Genomic DNA, 21,969 nt, shown 5'->3' on the forward strand with positions numbered 1-21,969 from the left:
CGAACGTTTATTAGTGTGTCTTAAAAACTTTGTAGTAAATCAGTCAAGTTCTGGTATTTTCCGAGATTTTTGGTAACAACGTTAGACGACGACTTATCTTCATATAGTGCCATAGATTAGCATTTCGGAGCAACCACACAGATTACTGATGAGTAACGCCATCTACTTTCTGTGTATAAGGAAAGATAGCGCAGTAGTTTCTCATTAAGAAATCACGTTTGAATTTTCGTTATTTGTGAGAGGAAATGTTACGCCTCATGTAAGGAAAAGAAACGTCTAACAGCACGTGTCGGAATTCGACAGCAGTGGGATCGTCGCCTATCAGCACAGTGGTTTATCTTTCCTCTGTATTGCGTTCCAAGTTGATCGGAATCCCACGACCGTCATGCGAATATGGAGTCGATGGTTTCGGCAGGCCCATATTCAACACTATGCAGGACTAACGCCCAAGAGGATAGACATATTCTTCTCTAGATAGCAAAGACACGTTACGTTATTTTAGTCAGGAAATGGAGTCGTCTGCAGCAAGACAATGGACGATGCGACAACGTCTGGAGCACCTAGGGCTGTCAGCAAAGATGGTCGTCCAACGACGACGGTAGACGTGGAAGTGACACAACGTCATCTCCGCGTACATTTTCACGAGGGGGGGGGGGGGGGGGAGATTTTGAAACCCCGACAACGGCTGATATCGATCGCAGCTCAGACGCCCTACAGCTCACGGCTGACGATTGCCACGAAGGCTTTGTGTGGCAGGTAACGAGAGTCGAGTCGTTCGTAGCAACAGAGCCAGGCAGAAGGCTGTGATTCACTCTGGTACAGTCCATGGGTTAGCTATTGTCTACCCAGCCGTTCTGCTTGCTGGATTTCGACCCTGCATTGTGCCAGACATCCTTGTTCTCGTTACTGGCTTTCATCCAGGGTTCTGCTCTCAACGAACTTGATTTCGTTTGCGGATTGCGCGTTCGTATCGGGAGCCGACCGATAGAACATGATTACATTTCCTTGGGAACAGTAATTAGTGGTGATATTCTGTCTTCTAGAGAGCTAACAAACGTATTTTCATATGTAGGAAATACAGGCATGGCCTATAGATAACGAAAAATGGCTCTGACCACTATGGGACTAAACATCTGTGGTCATCAGTCCCCTAGAACTTAGAACTACTTAAACCTAACTAACCTAAGGACATCACACACATCCATGCCCGAAGCAGGATTCGAACCTGCGACCGTAGCAGTCGTGCGGTTCCGGACTGAGCGCCTAGAACCCTAGACCACCGCGGCCGGCCCTATAGATAACGCATTGACTGTTATAACTAATGCACAACATACACTGAAGTGACAAGGGCGATGGGATAGCGATGTGCACACACGCAGAAGGAGTCGGTATCGCGCACACAAGGTATAGAAGGGCAATGAATTGGTGGAGCTGTCACTCGTACTCAGGTGAAAAAGTTTTCGAAGTGATTATGGCCTCACGTCGGGAATTAACATACTTTGAACGTGGAATGGTAGTTGGAGCTATACGCATGGGACACTCCATTTCAGAAATCATTAGAGAATTCATTCTTCCGGGATCCACAATGTCAAGAGTGTGCCGAGAATAACAAATGTCAGGCATTACCTCTCCCCACCACTTAACGACCGAGAGAAGCGGCGTCCGCATAGAATTGTCAGTGCTATCTCATAAGCTGCGGTGCACGAAATAACCGCAGAAATAAATGTGGGATGTACGACGAACTTATTCGTTGGGAAAGTGTTGCGAAATTTGGCGTTAAAGGGCTATGGTAAAGACGACCGATGCGAGTGCCTTTGCTAAAGGCACGAGCCTTTACTAAAGGCACGACATCGCCACCATCGCCTCTCCTGGGGTCGAGACCGTATCGGTTGGACCCTAGACGACTGGAAAACCGTGGCCTGGTCGGATGAGTCCCGATTTCAGTTGGTAAGAGCTGATTGTAGGGTTCGAGAGTGGCGCAGACCCCGCGAAGCCACGAAACCAAATTGTCAACAAGGCACTGTGAACGCCGATGGTGGCTCCATAATGGCGTGGAGTGTGTTTACATGGAGTGCGCTGGGTCCTCAGATCCAACTGAACCGATCATTGACTATAAATGGTTATGTTCGATTACTTGGACACCATTTGCGGCCATTCATGGACTTAACGTTCCCAAACAGCGGTGGAATATCTATGGATGACAATGCGCCATGTCGTCGGGCCACGATTGTTCGCGATTGATTTGGAAAACATTCTGGACAGTTCGAGCGAATGATTGGCCACGTAGGTCGCCCAACGTGAATTCCATGGCACATTTATGGGACATAATCCTGCATCGGCAGCAGTTTCGCAATTATGGACGGATATAGAGGCAGTATGGCCCAATATTTCTTCAGGGGACTTTCAACGACTTGTTGAGTCCATGCCACGTCGAGCTGCTGCACTATGCCGGACAAAAGGAGGTTCGACACGATATAAGGAGGTATCGCGTGTGTTTTGTCACTTCCGTGTGAGTTACTACAGGTCGCCATTTATTTATGTGGCCAGTTTCACTCACCGGCCGGGAACATACTCGGATATTCAGTTGTTGCTGTGTAACGAGATTTAATCCAAAGAATACGGAGACTGAAATCGTTTGATTACTGTCAAATAAAGATAAAAAGTAAAATGATATAGACGTATTTATTAGTATTGGTTAAAGCTCGAGAAGCACAGTGAGAAAGAAAAAGACAGGTGGTCACCCAATGTGAGATCAGTCATTGTAGGTATTACTTACTCGCCTTGAAGTATGGATCACTCGCGCGCCTAAGGTTAAGCATTCACATTACTGTTTCTCGAAAGCTGTGTTGATTTTACGGTATTATGGTAGGCAGAGTCAGTACTCCATTTGAGGAAATGTTCTGAGGTAATGCAATGCTATTACTTTTTTCATTTATTTGTTTTTAAAGTCGTCTTCCATGAGCAATGTTGCCGTCAGTGGTGGACTGTGACAATAACAGGGCAGGGTTTACCCTCGGATCTGTGCCAATTCTACTTTTTTTTATCGCACCAAACCTAACACAGAATGGTCGGTAACGTGTTTACTCGACAGACTAAACAGGTCAACATGGGAACACGTAGGCGTCGTCTTGGGTGGAGCCCCATGTTCAATAATCTGCAGTGAACGTTGTGTTCCGAAGCATTTGCGATTGCGCCATCGTTGTAGTCCGGATAACAGCACCCACCCGTCGTTGCATGGAAGCAATGAGACCTTGATAGGTCACTGGAAGGAAATGACACCAGATCTGCACACACAAGTCACCTAATTCACGTACATTACGGAGAGGAGGCGATGAGCTCTGACGTCACGTTCAGTCACATCCAAGATGTATTGAATCGGCTTTAGATGTAGCGAGTTTGGGGGCCAGCACATCAACTGGAACTAGCCACTGTGTTCGTCGGATCACTCAAATACACTCCTGGTGACATGGCGAATTACCTTGCTGAAAAATGCCACTGTCGTCGGGAAACATGAACATCATCGTGGTTTGCAATCAGTCAACGATGCTCCTTGGCCGTCATAGTGCCTTGCACGAGCTCTACTGAACCTATGGATGCCCACGTGAATGTTCAAATGGTTCAAATGGCTCTGAGCGCTATGCGACTTAACTTCTGAGGTCATCAGTCGCCTATAACTTAGAACTACTTAAACCTAACTAACCTAAGGACGTCACACACGTCCATGCCCGAGGCAGGATTCGAACCTGCGACCGTAGCGGTCACGCGATTCCAGACTGAAGCGCCTAGAACCGCACGGCCACACCGGCCGGCCGTGAATGTTCCCCAGTGCATAATGGAGTCACCGCCTGCTTGTCTCCGTCCCGCATTAAAAGTGTCAAGTAACTGTTCCTCGCCGGCTAGAGTGGCCGAGCGGTTCTAGGCGCTACAGTCTGGAGCCGCGCGACCGCTACGGTCGCAGGTTCGAATCCTGCCTCGGGCATGGATGTGTGTAATGTCCTTAGGTTAGTTAGGTTTAAGTAGTTCTAAGTTCTAGGGGACTGATGACCTCAGAAGTTGAGTACCATAGTGCTCAGAGCCATTTGAACCATTTTTTTAACTGTTCCTCTGGAAGACGACAGATTCGCGCCCTCCCGTTGGGATGATGATGAACATATCGTGATTCATCATATCACGCAGAGCTCTGCAACTGCGCCAACGTCCAGTGCCGATGGTTACGCGCCGATTCCAGTCGTAACTGCCGATGTAGTTGTGTTAAGATCGGCACATCCATGGGTCATCGGATGCGGAGGCCAATCCTTAGGAGTGTTCGGTGCACTGTGTGTTCAGACGCACTTGTACTCTGCACGGTATGAAAGTCAGATGTTAGTTCCACCACAGTTCGCCGCCTGTCCTGTTTACCAGTCTCCCCAGCTTACTAAGTTCGACATCTTTAATAAGGGGTAGCCGCACACCCACACGACGTCTGTACATGGTTTCACCTTGATCCAGCCACCTGTTGAAGACACTCACTACAGCATTCGTCGGACACCCCCCAAGTCGTGCAGCATCCGAAATGCTCGTGTCGAGCCTCCGGGCTATCACAATATGCCCTCGGTCAAACTCGGAGAGGTCGCTAGCCTTCCCCATTCTACACACGAACAGCAAGCTCAATGGTACTACTCGCACTGTACGTGTGTCTGACTAGCAGTCATTTCTCGTCAGGTGATGCTGCTATCGCCTGGTCCCATTATATAGATAGTAGGTCGGTGGTCATAATGCTCTGGCTGATCGGTGTATACTTTGTTACCGTGTCACGTGCCCGCACCGCCACTACACATAATTCAATCTCAAGGTGGGCAGAGGTCATAATGTTTTGCCTCTTTAGTGTATACCCTCGTGGTATTTATGATTAATAATGTCACCTCATTTAAAGAGTAACTGATCCACTCATTTGACGAACACCACATGTAAAAACGATTAGCACTTGGATACTTTTGCAAAATGTGCAGATCTTCCTGTAGAAGTTAATTTTACAACAGTGTTCCGGGAAAAATGAAACAAATTTAAACGCTACGTACCTGACATCAATGACTGGGGAAATAATGCATATTGTTGGCCTCGGAAACAAACGTTTTGCCTATGCATCTCTTTGACGTTTTAGCCGTTCTTATTGATGTCGCTATCAACACGAGACCATCGTCTTAGGCGTATGCCAACAAAGGAGGCACGTGTATGCGGGAAAGTGTTTTTGAAGTATTAAAGATTTTATTTCCTGGAAAAAGAACTGCGAGGAGTTACCTAGATATTTGTGGCGAACGTGACAAGGGTGTTCGTCGCATCAATGTTTGTCCTGCGCACCGTAATATCTAAACGATCGACACGAAAGTGTTACAGGGATACCGAATTTGTCACAGACAAGAAACAGCGAACTGACCACCATTTCAGAGGACTGCGAAGCCGAAGGAACCCTCGAAAGGGTGATCCATTCCCACTGATCCAACTGGTTACTGATGCTGTCCTGCAACGTAGGTTGTGCTAATCGGCGATATTTGAAAATGTATATAAGATTTTACTAGTGATAACCATTATATGTCAGTTTGCCAGAGAAAAATGTGTGTATCCTCATCATTAATGATTTTTTAGGCGGATAGAGCTTACTATAGATGGCTACAAGATTAACTTTAAAGAAAATTTGTGCAGTGTTTCGACTTACTAGACAGATGTTAGACAGCCACTTCATGTCACTAGTTTTTTAAGTCAGCGGTGTTTCAGCAGCCGGCCGCTGTGGCCGAGGGGTTCTAGGCTCTTCAGTCTGGAACCGCGCGACCGCCATGGTCGCGGGTTCGAATCCTGTCTCGGGCATGGAAGTGTGTGATGTCCTTAGGTTAGTTAGGTTTAAGTATTTCTAAGTTCTAGGGCACTGATGACCTCAGATGTTTTAAGTCCCATGGTGCTCAGAGCCATTTGAACCATTTGGTGTTTTAGCTGTTTTGATGACACCTTCCATGTAATCCTATCTTGTTCCGATCTTTTCATCTCTACGTATATACTGCCCCGGTATCCTCAGTGCCTAGTCGTATACATTGCAGTTTATAAATTGCAGTAATTTGCAACAAAACGCGTCTTTAAATGATTTTTCAAACTGTGTGTATACTCCCTGACCCATTTCGCTTTTTCAACAAGATTTCAGTAATGGGTGTCAGTAAAGCGTCTAAGTTATTATTTGAAAATCATGCCGTTTCCTCCATGTGGAAAAGTGGGTGAAAGTCTCCACTTTTACTTGGGGTTAGTGTACGTTCGTAACACAGTATTTGAACTGGCATTTTCAGTGTGCATCGTGCAAAAACACGTTTCCTTGGAAACCACTGTGGTTTGTAGCTGCCGCGACAAATGGCCACCACAAGAAACTTGTTATTTTGATTTGTGTGAGCTCCTGTAATATAAACCCTTTGCCGCTGTTTCCAGTGGCAAGTAAACAGTTCGTGAATGAATGCCTTAGAACATGACCCATCAAGCCGTCCTTTCTTCTGGTAAGGTTTCCCATAGACTTTGTTCCCCCTTCAGTGTTCTAGTAAGTGTACATTTCGTCCTTTATGTTGCCATTTGAGTTTTATCATCTGTCTTTACATATTTTAGTTCTCTCCGCATTCTTACCTAAAGGTTTTGCATTGGTCACGTCTCAAGTTTGTACAATGTTGTGGTGCAGATGTAATGTCAGGTATAGCTTTGTTAATTTATTGAGGCACTAATCTGATTCTGATATCTCCCATCTTCTGTAGTATTGCTCGTTAAATGGGAGAATAGTATAACTTGTCCTACAGTCTTTCCCAAGTTTTTTGTTAGGAAGTAGCTATTCTTAGTCCTAGTATTCTTCGGCATTTTGTTATAATTTTGGTTTCCTTGAGACCATACTAGCCAGGGTGCTGATCGTTTCTTTTAGGTCTTTATGCTTTTAGCTTGGATTCCTTTGTTCGACCCTTAATAAATGAAGCATTTGGATTAACGTTGTAGACTTCAGCACATGTATTACCCTGATACGGAACTCCAACTGTAGTCTGTCTGCAAACTGTAGTTTTCGAGATGAGACATAACTTTTAAGGTGTTTCACGTACGGGAAACTTTCACCTGTGTTAAAAAAGTTAACAAAGTGTGCACGTAATTAAAATTAAAAACCAACCCTTGGTATGTTTAGAGACGCTATAGACATCTATATCGTTCGTTGATTTCAGATTTTTCGCTTGGTTAAGTTTAAAGTGATGTTGTATCACCATGGACAGCGAATCGCTGCGGGGCTCGTTTGCAGACGGCAGTCGTCGTGACTCCGGCCCTTAAACGTCAGATGCCGGCTAATTTAAATCACAGGGATCACGTACGTCCTACTGGCCTAGACCGACCCATCTCCAGCGCTCCTTTTGAATCTGTAGCGACGCAGTCCGCAGACATACCCTAAGGGTGTTTATATTCTAAGAAAGCCTTAACACGTTCGTGGTACACAATCTGAATTACCAAACGGCTAAGCCAGCACACGGTGCTCACTCCCGTTTGTATGTTGCGTATCTAATGGCTTCCAGGAGCAAGAAATATTTCATTTTCATTATTCCATATAATTATTGAACGAATTTAAAAATTTAAAATTCTGTCATAATGTAAGGATCCAGAGGCATAATTTTATGCCAGCGGTCGAACACAGTAAAACAAGTACATTATTATGGTATATACATTATATATAGTTAGAAAATTTGTACATTTCTTGATGCATTGTGAACGACGGCGCCCTAGTTGTCCAGGCTATATTGATCCGGTATTTGACAAAGCGAGCACTTAGCGACTTCCGACGAAATTTACGCACAGTTTCAAACCTTTAGAAAACTTTTTTCTCCCTGATACTCCTAACTCCCCCCCCCCCCTCTCTCTCTCTCTCTCTCTCTCTCTCTCTCTCTCTCTCTCTCTCTCTCTCTCTCTCTCTCTCCCTCACACACACACACACACACACACACACACACACACAAACAGAAAATAATGAAGGCAAAAAAGGTTATCACTTACTAAATTTTCGCTGTTAATGCAGTAAAACTGTAACATCAGGCATGACGTTTTGGCTCTGAGCACTATGGGACTTAATATCGTAGGTCATCAGTCCCCTAGAACTTAGGACTACTTAAACCTAACTAACCTAAGGACATCACACACATCCATGCCTGAGGCAGGATTCGAACCTTCGACGTAGCGGTCGCGCGGTTCCAGATTGAAGCCCCTAGAACCGCTCGGCCACACCAGCCGGCCATGACGTTTTAATTATTATTTCTTTACTGCTAACTCTCTTCGCAGTACTACTTTCAGACAGTACCGACATATACCACAGAATGTATATCCAAAATTGTATCATTTTACTAGGCATAGTTCAGGCGATACAGCGCCATAAACATTCAGATGCGTGAAAAATCATGTTTTGCTTACAGTGGAGCTCAGATTACCCAGACTGTTCTCACCCAGTGTTTGATAGAGAGAGCACTTTGCTACTTGCAAGAAACGTTAGCGAAAAATTTTCTCGCTCACGTGCCTAACGTGAAATACGTGACACATTAACTCATTTACCAGTATAAAGTAGTCAGACGTTTGAAGCTTTTTTATATGTGGAAGTTCGATTCCTTAAAGATCGAGGCTGAGGGGTTTACTAGATGGTAACTAATATAACCTACGGAAGAAACACATTCCAACAGAATCTACGTCGATCACCACACGCTACACTGCAGTGTCGACGGGGAACTGATTCTTAGTCATCCTGTACGGCAGTTGTAGCGTTCTTCCCGGAAAAAGCCACTTGCACCACGACGGACGCTGCACGCTCTTCAGTTTACAGACTTTATACCAAGAATATCGGCCGACCCATCGAGTACGTTCAAAGCGCACTCAGAACTGAATGTCGGCGAAAGGAGACGCTACACCAACGCCAGCTAGCAGTCTTGGTAATGCAATAAGATTCGTAGAAACATTGGCGCACTACCTATACACAGTGAGTATGTCTTGTCTTTCGCCACTCCTAAAGTCCACCAGTGCACGCTGTCGTTTCTTTCGTCCTGTCTGAACGCACATCCGTGTGAACACTGTGACCTGTTCTATAGGCAAGGCGGCTTCCATGTGGCCAGCGAAGAGTGTAAAGCTTATTGAGCTGCGCCTGCTAGACTGTGGTCGCCATCGAACGGCCGTAGTGAAATGTGTGTGTGTGTGTGTGTGTGTGTGTGAGAGAGAGAGAGAGACCGCGCACGCCACCGATATTGAGGAGTGTCGGGAGTGCAGTTCGGCGCGGATTTATATTTCAGTATGAGTGGGCAGACCTGCCGCAACCGGACCGGGCGGGCGACATGGGCTGCTAGAAAGCTGCCAAGCACGCAGGGCGGGAGAAATTGCCAGAGCCCTGTCTGTGTCGCCTGTCTGCGCTGCTAGCAAACGGGAGTTCCCTCGTCTACAGCACGCTACCGGAATGTCAGTCCGCGCAACGCACGGCGTCCTGAAATCACGGGCGACAAGGTCTCGACATTCAGTGAGTCTAACCGAGCACGATGCTTTCATTGGGTTGGTTAAACGTACGGTTACCAGAAGTTGCCCTTCACCTCTGATTAACGTGCGACATCAAACGTGAGCCAGTAAAGTTAGAATAGAACACTGGAAATATTCATTTTGCTTCCGTACTATTTTTTGGAATGTGGGTTGTAGCGCAGTCCGAGGTATAGCTTCGGTTTGAATAAAACAGTATGGTTGTGATATGGTGAAGCTAGCGGATGTAACGTCTCGAGAAAAATCTATAATTCTCTCTACGGCGCGCTTTTTCCACACGACATCCTGAAAGCCGTGGATGAAGGCAGTCAGGCAGATGCGGTATTTCTTGACTTCTGAACAGCATTTAACTCAGTAGCACACGTACGCTTATTATCGAAAGGACGATCGTATGGAGTGGCAAGCGAAATATGTAACTGGGCTGAGGATTTCTTGGTACGGAGGATACTGAATGGTAAATAGAGTCATCGACAGATCTTAAAGTATTAGATAGGATTCTAGAAAATGGAGAGTCAAGTGGAGAAATCGGAACATTTCTGGCATATTCTTCTGTTTCAGTTCATAGAGGTTATAGAGGTTAAAACTGACTGCAAGAAGAAACAGAACCACACATTTTCATAGTACAGCACAGCACAGAATTTTCTTTCTCGCAATCTGTTTACAGAAAACCTGTACACTGTTGTTTAAAGCATAAGAAACGAGCCGGAGGCATAATTACAGATACCAGTACCTGTATGTTAAAAGTATTGACCCTGGCTGTTGAGACATTTGTCCCACTGTGACACAAGGCGGCGAATGGCTATCTCATAAAATTCTCAGGGGCTGCGACGTCAACCAGTTCTGCACGTACAGCTGGACGTCGTCGTCCGAGGTGAATCGTTTGCCCCTATGCTGACGTTCTTCTTTGACCAAGATGGATCCCTTCTGATTCACTTCTGCAGCACGCAGACCTTGACCACCCTTCGCCAAGCGATCAAATCAAAACGACCAACCAATCTCACCCGTGGGGTCATTCTGCTCCACGACAATGCAAAACCTCATAAGGCCAACACAATCGCGGCAGTCCTGCAGAAATTCAAAGGGTAGGTTCTCGGACACCCTACATATAGTCCGGACCTCTCTCCCTGTGATTACGCTATTTTTGGTCCCCTTAAAAAGGCTCTGAGGGGGCAAACGATTCGCCTCGGGCGGCGACGTACAACTGTACGTGCGGTACTGGTTAACATCGCAGCCCCGGGAATTTTATGAGACAGCTGTTCACCGCCTTGTGTCACTGTGGGACAAGTGTCTCAACAGCCAGGGTCAATATCTCTAACATACAGGTACTGGTAATGTGATTATGCCTCCGGCACGTTTCTTTTTGAACGCCCCTTATAGTATTTAGTTTTTGTCTAGCTACATATTTGTTATAGTATTGTGTGAAAATTCAAAGTTGCCGGTCAAGAATATTTCGAGATTTTTGCTAACAATGTACTCCTGAGATACATGGTCAGTGCCAGCCCAAATGTTTATTGTAGTCTCGTGTAAAAATTTGAAGAAAATATGTCAGGAAGTTCTCGAGATATTTGGTAACAACTTTAAACGACGACTTGTCTTTATATAGTAGTATGCTCGTAGATGAGCGCACATAACTGCGCACGGACACGAAGCGGCTTTCCCATTCCTTTGATCAGATTTTCTGTGAATAGTTTCTTTTCTTAAGCCAGTAAGTCTGAAGCAATTCACTCACCCTTCACTTTATACGAAATCTGAATGATAACATCCATTTGCGGAGCTAATGTATACGCCCGCGGACAGCAGTTATCAAGAGTTTAAAGAACACCTTGGCAGCTCAGACGCATCGTTTTGTGTTATACACACTTATTCAAAACTTAATAACTAGCCGGCCGGTGTGGCTGTGCGGTTCTAAGCGCGTCAGTTTGGAACCGCGTGACCGCTACGGTCGCAGGTTCGAATCCTGCCTCGGGCATGGATGTGTGTTAGGTTAGTTAGGTTTAAGTAGTTCTAAGTTCTAGGGGACTGATGACCTCAGTAGTTAAGTCCCATAGTGCTCAGAGCCATTTGAACCATTTTCTTAATAACTACGTCGTTACCTCTTTCTTTCTGCGTGCTGTGGGGCCTAGTATAAGAAACGTCTAGAGAGTTGTATGGTAACCCTAGAAAGCATACTTAGTAATTTGCGGCGATATCGAGAAACATATAGTAATTTCGCATGGTAGCTTGCACTTCGAAGTGTTCACGATGAATTGCGATGTTGAACATTATCTTCATGTAAGTACCGTCGATAACAGAAACAGTTGTCTATCTATCGGTTGACTGGGAAGGAGGCAGGTCAGTTTCCCAACATAGCTTTTAAAGCCACCCATAAGATACTGGAAGCTTTTACGCATTCGTCAAGCATCAAACCTCTTACGAAACCAAGCGAGCGCGCTGGTCGCGCGGTGAGGTAAGCCATCAGGAATCCCGGCAGCTTTACATGCTCCGTGTGTAAAGTTCTACAAAGCTTCGGCATGCGGAGAGGAATTTGATGTCGTTCTGTTCCACACATCGTGGGTGAGCACAGCTCGGTGATGATACACCCATCTTCGTTGGCACTTGTACGCCTAGGTATTCGACGTGCTCTGCACTGAACGCCTCAGATCATCTGCTTCGCTTATTGGTAGAAACATCAGTACGCTCTGTACAGTGTAATCTGTCTTAGGAAAACGCACTTTACCGATGACGCGATTCCTTGTCAGTGAACGGATCCACAGCATCTTCCCATCACTTACACAAATTCTTCGGATTTTCCGTCTGCGTTAAGGTAATGACAGTCGTACCCTCCCACATTATGTAAATACGTTTCTCATTTTTTTAAGGATTGTGTCATCGTTTTTTAGCTCAGAAAATGCCACTCTCCGTTATTAAAACCTTTTTTTGTTTCCAGTTAACAAACATAAGATATTTCTGGTGCACCTGTTCCGTAGTACAAGCTTTATTTATAATCTGCCGAAACTGTTGTTTCATGATGTTTTGCGTTAACTGGATGTTCTGTAGATTCTTGGTAGATTGTTATACAAATTGTAAATGGAGAAACACACGACACTTGTGAGTCTAATATTCTGCGGTATTTGTTATTCAACTAACCCGATTATGGTTGTGGCTCTGAATTTTGTGACAACAAAGATTTTAAACTAATGGTAAGAGCATCGAGAGAATCTCGCAGTTGACTGTCGAAGGTGACAGACAATAACGTTGGACATCAGACTAAAGTGGGAAGTTTTAGTTCACATATTTATCGAAATGATTGAGGCATTGGTATAGGAAAGCATGTAAGTCATAAAAACGTATTGTGCACGAGAAGCAAATATCGTTCGTGAGCCTGTTAAATATGACATTTGGGCGGCCGCGGTGGTCTCGCGGTTCTAGGCGCTCAGTCCGGAACCGCGCGACTGCTACGGTCGCATGTTCGAATCCTGCCTCGGGCATGGATGTGTGTGGTGTCCTTAGGTTAGTTAGGTTTAAGTAGTTCTAAATTCTAGGGGACTGATGATCATAGATGTTAAGTCCCATAGTGCTCAGAGCCATTTGAACCAAATATGACATTTGTTTACATTTTGCTACAAGTTTGTACAAATAAAATCCAAACTATGGACCACAAGTAATATGAATAGTGGAACAAGCGTGTTATGTGGACAGTACAAATAAAACATTGCAAAAAAAAATTGTAACACGCTTGCTAATGTGGAGAGAAAGATGTCTATAAAATTTATGTTATTTTGGATCCAAAAATTCGATCATTGCCGTTAAATCTGCTCTTTTTAGGTTCACTAATCGATGGTCTGGTCTAGGACAATAGATTTTTTTAAAAAAATATCGGATATCCGATATATAGATATAAAATGTATCAATATCTATCGATACATTGAAAAATGTATCGATATATCGATAAACCAACAAAAAATTCTAGGCACCGGCCTACAAAAATATCGGATGCATATTGTGAGTATACTGCCGGTTTTAGTGCTCCATATTTGAGTATAGATTTATTGTTTGATACCCTGTACATCCACATGCTAGCAGCCTGCGTATCTCCTTAGAGCAAGAGTTGAGAGGGAAACGATGCACGTTCACGCTTCGCGATAATCACTTTGCTGACAGTGGTAACTAACTGCTTGTATGTGGCACAATAAAAGATGTCCGATAGGTCCGTCGTTCAGTTTCGTCACATGTCGGATTTGTACGGAAACATCATGTCGACCACGGTGTTTTTTTTCTTTTTTTTTTTTCATCTCTGTAAACGCCAGCGACTTAGCAGTTGTAGTGTCAAAATTACGTGGTAAAGTTAAACACAGCAGTTTCTGCTGGTAGCGCCGATTACGTCAGCAGTTACTCTTACACGTCTCCGCCCATCACAAAGACCATTCTTGTCATTCTGTCATTTAGATATTTGTCCATCATTTTTAGCTACTGTTTTAGAGGAACGCCGATGTGAATAAACAGCACACTAGCTGCTTTAAAAATTGCTTTTTAACGCAACTGGTGTGCTCAAATACACTCTCCCCCCGTCCATTCGGATTGTAATGTAAAAATATCGGCCCTCGATATTGCTATTTTGATATCGATATATCGAGGAAATTCATATCGCTGTTGCATATCTATGCCTCTAGAAGGAAGTATCGATATATCGATATTTTATCAGTTTCCTTAGTTTCGTTTGGTGGAAGAGGGTTGTGTTGTTTTGGGGAAGGAGACCAGACAGCGAGATCATCGGTCTCATCGGATTAGGGAAGAATGGGGAAGGAATTCGGCCGTGCCCTTTGAAAGGAACCATCCCGGCATTTGCCTAGAGCGAAATCACGGAAAACCTAAATCGGGATGGCCGGACGCGGGATTGAACCGTCGTCCTCCCGAATGCGAGTCCAGTGTTTAACCACTGCGCCACCTCGCTCGGTGGTGGAAGAGGTCCCGCATCAATAATGGCATCCAAGGAATGTCCTTCCTTGGTAATCTTGATCTCTTTCCAAGTTTACGTCTTGTGGAATGTAAGACGTATTTTTATGAAGTGAAAATCAGCTTTTGATATCCCGATCCAAGAAAAGGTTCTAATTTCCAGAGTGTTTGTATTCAGGTATTCGTCACTTGTCCTTGTCACATCAAGGAAATCTTCGTCCTCCATGGAAATAAAATTGAAGAGTTGTGCATGCTGCGAATCTCATATAATATCCACAATTTCTTACGGCATCATTCTCGTACACACTACATTTCTTTTCTCAATTATGTCAAAATCTGTTACAAGACACGTAAGTGTGTCCAGACGCTAGAAATTTCAGGTCAGTTATTTCGAAGAAGTTATTAGCTACAATCTAGATAAGTGCCATAAGAACCACGCTTTTTGTCCTGCTCTGTTAAAAACACCAAATCTGCAGGGCTTTTTTACCAGTAAATCCCAGTGATATAATTTTAGTAGATACGATCCGCCTTCATTCCCACCACAGTGCCCTTGTCCCGCAAACACATGTAACTTTGTCCCGTGTCACCAACATGCAAGCCTAGATTGTAGTTCGACAACTGTCTGCTATAAAACATGTTAGAATGGGTCAGCGCTGGTGGGAATATCATCTGCTGCATGTTCGTAGAAAGTTAGCAGTTGGCAATCGAAAGCATTCGAGGTTGAGATTTGTCAGAATCAAGTATTTTGTGGCTTTTTCTGTTTATCGTAGATGTAGTTCTTTTTACCTGTCAAAACCAACTTATCAGGTCCCACAGCCACTTTTACTTTGTCTGTCAGTTGATTACAAATTGCGCAGGTTTCTGACTGGGGACTGTGACATAAATGTTTCTTGAAGTGTTTTGTCAGACCTCGCCGATAGAACCGAAGGTCAATATTCTTTACGGGATGAGCTATCTTAAACGCGTGCTACGTCCTGTCGTTGTTTAAGTCCGGATTTAAGAATAAGTTAGTAGAACTTGTGGCTTGTATAATGACTCTTAGCGATAAGAGCTAGCATTCTTTCCTCGGAGGCTTTGATACACCATATCCCCTGTCTTCTTTTTCTGTATGATGATGCTAACGCAATTGCCAGAAAGTCCCAAAATATTTTTAAATGTTTATCGTAGATAAATTATAGTTGAACCTGTCTCCTAAAGGGTTGAGATTTGGGGTCGTCTTTACGCGTCCATCTCCTTTTTACTTCGGAGAGATCTGTTAATCCAAAAATAAATTTCGCTTGATAGTCCAAATCTGTTTCCAAAACTCAGGTACAGTGTTTCGGCTTCTGTGACGTCTCGGCACGTGTAGCGGCTCTTAAAGGTAACCTGACAAAACATAACCAAAAATAATAACGCTTTTTCATAGGAGCAACAGGTCTGTAACCACAAATAACGATCACAAGTCCGTACTTACCAGATTGAAGGAAATCACTTTAGGTGGGATCCTGCCTGCTTACAATAAGTCTAATCGCTAAATCACTCTGACGGTAACACCGAACAAGTTAAGACTGTTGAGGACATGACAGCAAAGATTACACTAAATCAACATTTGGTGTGCACTTACTAGGGTCACTGTGTCCAAGCAGAAACTAAACCATTTCATCCAGCGACTTACTGGCATGGGTTCACACTCTTTCATCCGTGAAAGAACTGATTTTCTGTTTTTTGTGACTTAGATGCTTCGTCATGCCAATACCTCAATTGTTCTCACTATATTCGTATATGGAACGTCAAGAATTAGCATAATTACCGTTTTTGACAGCCATTCACAGACTCTTTGGGTGAACAAACGTTGTTTAGCTACCGGGGGCGTTATACAGTAAACAAACGGAAACACAAGGAAAATGCAACAACTGTAGTTCAGTCAACCATTTTCGGTTAACGAGTTGTATTTGTACCTCGTCTTCCATGTTGTACATTATACTCACACAAACGTTCAACTGAAGTCGGTTCACGAAATGACCGGTGTGCGTTTTCCTTGTTTCCATTTGTTTACTTCACTACTTCTACAACTAGCTGTTAGAGATCTGCGTGTTACATTCTGCGGCTCACTTGGCCTATTTTCCGTCTGGTTGTTTTCGCGCTCTGAATTGCCTGGCTCCGTGTTTGAGCTCGCTGGGACAATGGTTTCCGTTTCTTTGGTTTTCTCCGCCGATAACTCTTAGTAACAGACCGTTGCTTACTGGTCTGGACGACCTGGAACACTAGTTCCGGGCCGAAGCAGTGTTTGGAAGCGCTCTCTTTGGCATTTAAGTCAGTATGCCGTAGTAGAAGCTCATCTAAGTTACGTTACAGGGAATAAAGTCTTCTGTAAGGTCCGTAACAACTTTTTCCACACTTTATCAGCTCTGATGAAGCTATTCGTCACTGGCGGTAAAGCTGTTGACAATAAGTACAATGAATGAAACAAAAAAGGCGCTGAGAAGTCTAGTTTAAAGACGCACTTCATAATAAAAAACTGCTTAACCAAAACAAGTTTTATGACGAGACATGATGTCGACTAGGAAAACTGTCGCATAAAATTTGGCCCTGCGTAGTTATTCTGGTATGACTGAAAAGTATTTTCCGTTTTATGTCAGCAATTTCATACTACCGGAAGCTGCTCGTCAAGCAGTTTTCGAGCCTTAATATTGCGTAAAACGGTTAACTGTCGTATAGTACTAAATGTTACAGGGTATAATAAACTTCCTTGTTCTTTGTATTTGCTGGACTATCTCTTGGCTACTTTGTTAAAGCAGATCGGTTAACCACGCTTCCAGATTCCATACAGTTTCAAATGGAATAAAACTGAACTGTTCAAAATATGTGCCAAAGTATGCGCTGAAGAGGAATTTCGCACTATTTCATCACGTCCAACTCATCATTGCTGCGTTCCCGAAGTATTCGTTTCCGGTGGCATTCTGTCAACTGAACGAAGTTCAGGTAGTTATAGTTTTGAAGCTTGTATCTAAGTCAAATGTACTTTGTTTTTTGAAGCATTTTCTATGCTGAGAGACGAGATGCATGGTCATTAACACCAGTTTTCTGGCCAGCATAGCTGCGAAGAAAGTCTATCTTATTGTTTCAGAGTCTGTTATATTCGCGTTGCATTGCTGCCCCTTTGCGACGACAAAAAACGTGCTGCTGTTACTGTTCTTTTTTTTTACCACCTCCTCTATTTTCTCTTATACTGTCCTTGCGTATGGAATGTCGTTTTCGTTCTGCGACTGGATTTCCTATCAGAAAGTTTGGTTTGTAGTAACTGACGAGAAGTCATCTATTCAAACGGAAGTCATATCTGGAATCTCTGCTGTTCTTATTCTATATAGGAAACAGTCAGAGTAGCCCTCGTAGATTGTTTGCAGATGATTCCGTTTTTTACCGTCTAGTAAAGTTATCAGAAGATGGAAACGAATTGCAAAATGATGTAGACAAGATATCTGTATGGTGCAAAAGTGGCAGTTGGCTTTAAAAATAAGAAATTTGAGGTTCACCACATGAGTACTAAAGGACTTCCGTTAAATTACGATCACACGTTACGTAAAACATTTAAAGATTGTAGACTCAACTAGATAACTAGGGATTGCAATAACATACATGTTAAACTGACCATTACACAGCAAATGTTGTGGGGAAGGCGAACCAAAGATTGCGTTTTACAGGCAGAGCACTTAAAAGTGCAACAAGTCTACTAAAGAGTTTACAGTGTCTGTACAGTTCGATGCAATTCGGAGAAGAAGCATTGCATGGAACTCTATACACACTTTAAAGTACACGCGGCAGCCCCACTATATTTCATGCGAAAGCAAGGCAAACTGAAAATAAAACAATGCCTCTCCCTGTGCAGGAATCACACTATTAGTGCGGAAGCACTATGGGACGTAGACTTTGGGACATGTGAAGGTTTGAGCCGGTCCAGGAAGCGTGCTCGGATATCCGAAGCGAGGCGACCGCTCGCGTAAAGCGGGAAATCCGGGTTCGAGTCCTGGTCTGGCGCAGATTTTCATACTTTACTAGTAAATTGTGTAGCTGTCGTACAATCGGATTCGCAATTTGCGAATGTATTTCATAATATTACAGCTGTATTAAGAGAGATGGGACGCCAGTCAGAAACAAAAACCTTTTACCGTTCTGGCAAGATTTTTTCACAAAATTTCAGTCACCGTCTTTCTCTCCTGGATTCTGAAATATTTTAATGATTACCATCTACATAAGGAGAAATGACTATCGTAAAAAGTATCAGAGCTCGTGCGTTTTGTGTGTCCATTTTTCCCATGTGTTATTCGAGAGTGGGCCGTCAAGCAGTAGTCACACAGTGGTTCTATGAACGCTCTGCCAGACAGTTAAGTGTGAGCTGCGGAGTAACCATGTACATGTGTGCATAGCGTCACCCGATTCCATTCATTTCTCATCAGTTGCATAGGCCTATAGTAAAGAATAAGGCACTTCGAAGGACGGAATTCTAATGCCTGTAAGATGGAGATGGTTTGTCCGGGAATTTTAATCTGCGAACAGATTAATGCCTCTTCAGTCATCTGCACATTAAAAAGGGAAGAAGGGTTCATCCTAACTGATGTTAATAATTGTGATCTTCCTGGCGAGAGTTGTAATGTCTTTTGCATCAATCGAATAAGGTAGCGGAGCGGTTAAGACACTTGACTGGCATTTGGCAGGATCAGGGCTGGCCACTTCGATTTAGACTTTGGCTGGTTGCGTCAAATAGATCTAAGTCTACATCCAAACTCTGCTAACTACTGTGAAGTGCATGGCAGAGGGTACTTCTCATAGTACCAATTACGAGGGTTTCTTACTGTTCCAGCCGGCCGCGGTGGCCTTGCGGTTCTAGGCGCTTCAGTCCGGAACCGCGCGACTGCTACGGTCGCAGGTTCGAATCCTGCCTCGGGCATGGATGTGTGTGATGTCCTTAGGTTAGTTAGGTTTAAGTAGTTCTAAGTTCTAGGGGACTGATGACCTTAGATGTTAAGTCCCATAGTGCTCAGAGCCATTTGAACCATTTGAACTTACTGTTCCATTCCCGCGCGGAGCACGGGAAGAGTAACTATTTACCTTCCCTGTACGCACTGTAATTAGTCTAACCTTGCCTTCGCGCTCCCTACGAGAACGGAACATAGAAGGCTGTAATATACGAGTATTCCTAGATTCCTCTCTAATTAGTGGTTAGTTTTATTTGGTATGTGACTTGTAAATAGAAATGCAGGTGGGTGTCATTGTGCACAAGTCATTTGATTTTTGTAGCATGTAAGTAAACAATCAAATATTTCCTATATTGCCTCAATGTTTTTACATCTACGAGCTGCACGTTATGTTCTTTTTCAAAGCAACTTTCAACAGTTTGTTGCGCCGCTCCGAAAGAGTAAGATTCTCAGTGTTAAAATATCACGGGAACTGCCATCGCACATGGTTAGTAGCCTCAGTTTGTACTGATTTCGGTACACCTACCAGAGCCTCATAAGGGCAGATCTTTAGTATGTAGCTCCGTTGTGGAAGATAGGGCAAGACACATGTGACGGGAAGCTGCAGCAAGAAAGCGGCGTACAAATCTGTCGCCAAAGCACAGTTTACGATTTTAGTCTGACCCCTGACATTCACTGTAACAAAAGAAGATACCTTGCAATTTGATTTGGTACGTATCCACCCCCGAAATAAGTAATTACTTTATGTTATGTGTTACATAAATCGAGCGGCTAATAGAACCAAGATGATGGAACACACACACACACACACACACACACACAAAGACATTATCCACTCTGTTCAATTTTTGACAGGCACTGTATATTATCCCATTCTTCCATTTTATGGCCACACGCTCAGGTCTGTAGCTATACCTACATACGTACTCTGGAAACCACTGTGAAGTGCATGGCAGAGGGCACTTGGTGTGGTACCGCACACTGGGGTTTCTTCTTTCGAAGAATGGCTTCTTAAATGCCTCTGTGTGTGCTGTAATTACTCTAACCGTGTCTTCACGATCTCTAGGGGAGCCATACGTAGGCAGCTGGTGAATACCATTAGAGATCTCAGTTAACACTGTTAGTACATTTAATGCTACTCGTACCTTCAACAACGTGGTCCTTAACTGCTTTCAAGAGAGAATTTTGTGTTGCTCTTTATTGATAGTTGAGTGAGTGCTGTATTTAGTTGTCGACGACCTCTAAGCTGAATCCTAGGGATGTACACTAGCAAGGGAAAAATAACTAAATCCACAAAAACAGAAAATTTAGAATTAACGTCCGTAACGTAGCGTTTAAGGTTTTTTATTTGATTTTATGAAACGACTTTACAGAGTATGAGCAGTTAGGTTTATTGAAGTAAGAGCAAAAATTTGACGTTCGTGCTCATGAAAAAATCGGCATTTGTTGTAAAAGACACATACTGTAACTATAAACAAACGCATTTCTTTGGCGGCTGCAAGATCACAAAAGAAATGTATCAGTCATCCAAATTGTACCGATGTTTAATTCCTGATTTCCTAAATAATCAGCATAAAAATAAAAGTTTTAAATAATTTTATTGGCTGATTGGTTTGCACCTACAGTTCACATTAATGAAGCTACTTAGAATATCTTCACAACTTAGTAGTCTTAAAATATTACTTGTGTGAAGCCAAATAGTTTAGCCTGTCTTCTAACGTAGGGATTCCAACCCTGGTTCTTTTTTATTTTTTTTGTCAACTTCAATTACGAAAACGAACTTCTTCCATTACTGTTTGCTATCGTAAGTGACAGGAACATTCTTAGAGCGATATGTTTATTAAAAAATTAATCTTTGACTTTAGTGAGCTGTGTTTTAAATTAAAAGCTGTATGGAAGAAATCCAGTTCCCGCGAAATCGAATTCATTGTAAATAGCCAAAATACAGTTGATCATTCTTTAAAAATCTTAGAGATTTTGTTAAGTGAAATGCCCAACATTACATTAGCCGACACGGGGAATTTGATGCGAGGGATCTCAGAATTGGAGAGGCGAGCGCTGATTTCATTAATGTCAGCTGCCCACTGAAAAATTTATTGTGCTAACCCCATACAAAACAATTAATTCTACTTCATTTACGATTATAAGGGGACCTGCACCACAGTACTAACACACAAACTTCTGACGCACGACTACTTGCAATGCGTGATGCTTGTGGCATACGGATCACAGTGCGCCACATTTTAGTAGACGGTGTTTTATGTTCAGACAAAAAGGTGGCAGCTGATTAACCGACGTATTTGCCCTCTATTTTTAACTGACAGTGCTGTGAATGTAGTATGACTTTTAAAGTTTTGTGTTAATGTCCAACTTCTTTCCTAGAATTTTAGGAAGATGCTTTGTTTTGAAGGATCCATAAAACAAACAATTTTTCGATTTTTTTTTTTGAAAAAGTAGTGAAGCTATCATCGTAAACTATTTTGCACATTATTTACTGATTCCTGGACTTTTTTTTTTTTTTTTAAAGAAATTCAGTCGTCCTGAAGCCGCT

At 43.3% G+C, this 21,969-nt stretch overlaps 1 protein-coding gene across 1 annotated transcript in view; it reads left to right on the top strand.

Moving 5' to 3' along the window:
- LOC126422701 (phosphatase and actin regulator 4-like) overlaps positions 1–21,969 on the top strand; it is a 424,446-nt gene that overhangs the window by 310,873 nt on the left and 91,604 nt on the right. The window lies entirely within an intron of this gene.

This window comes from Schistocerca serialis, chromosome 1 (genome assembly GCF_023864345.2).
Source record: "Schistocerca serialis cubense isolate TAMUIC-IGC-003099 chromosome 1, iqSchSeri2.2, whole genome shotgun sequence".
NCBI lineage: Eukaryota > Metazoa > Arthropoda > Insecta > Orthoptera > Acrididae > Schistocerca > Schistocerca serialis.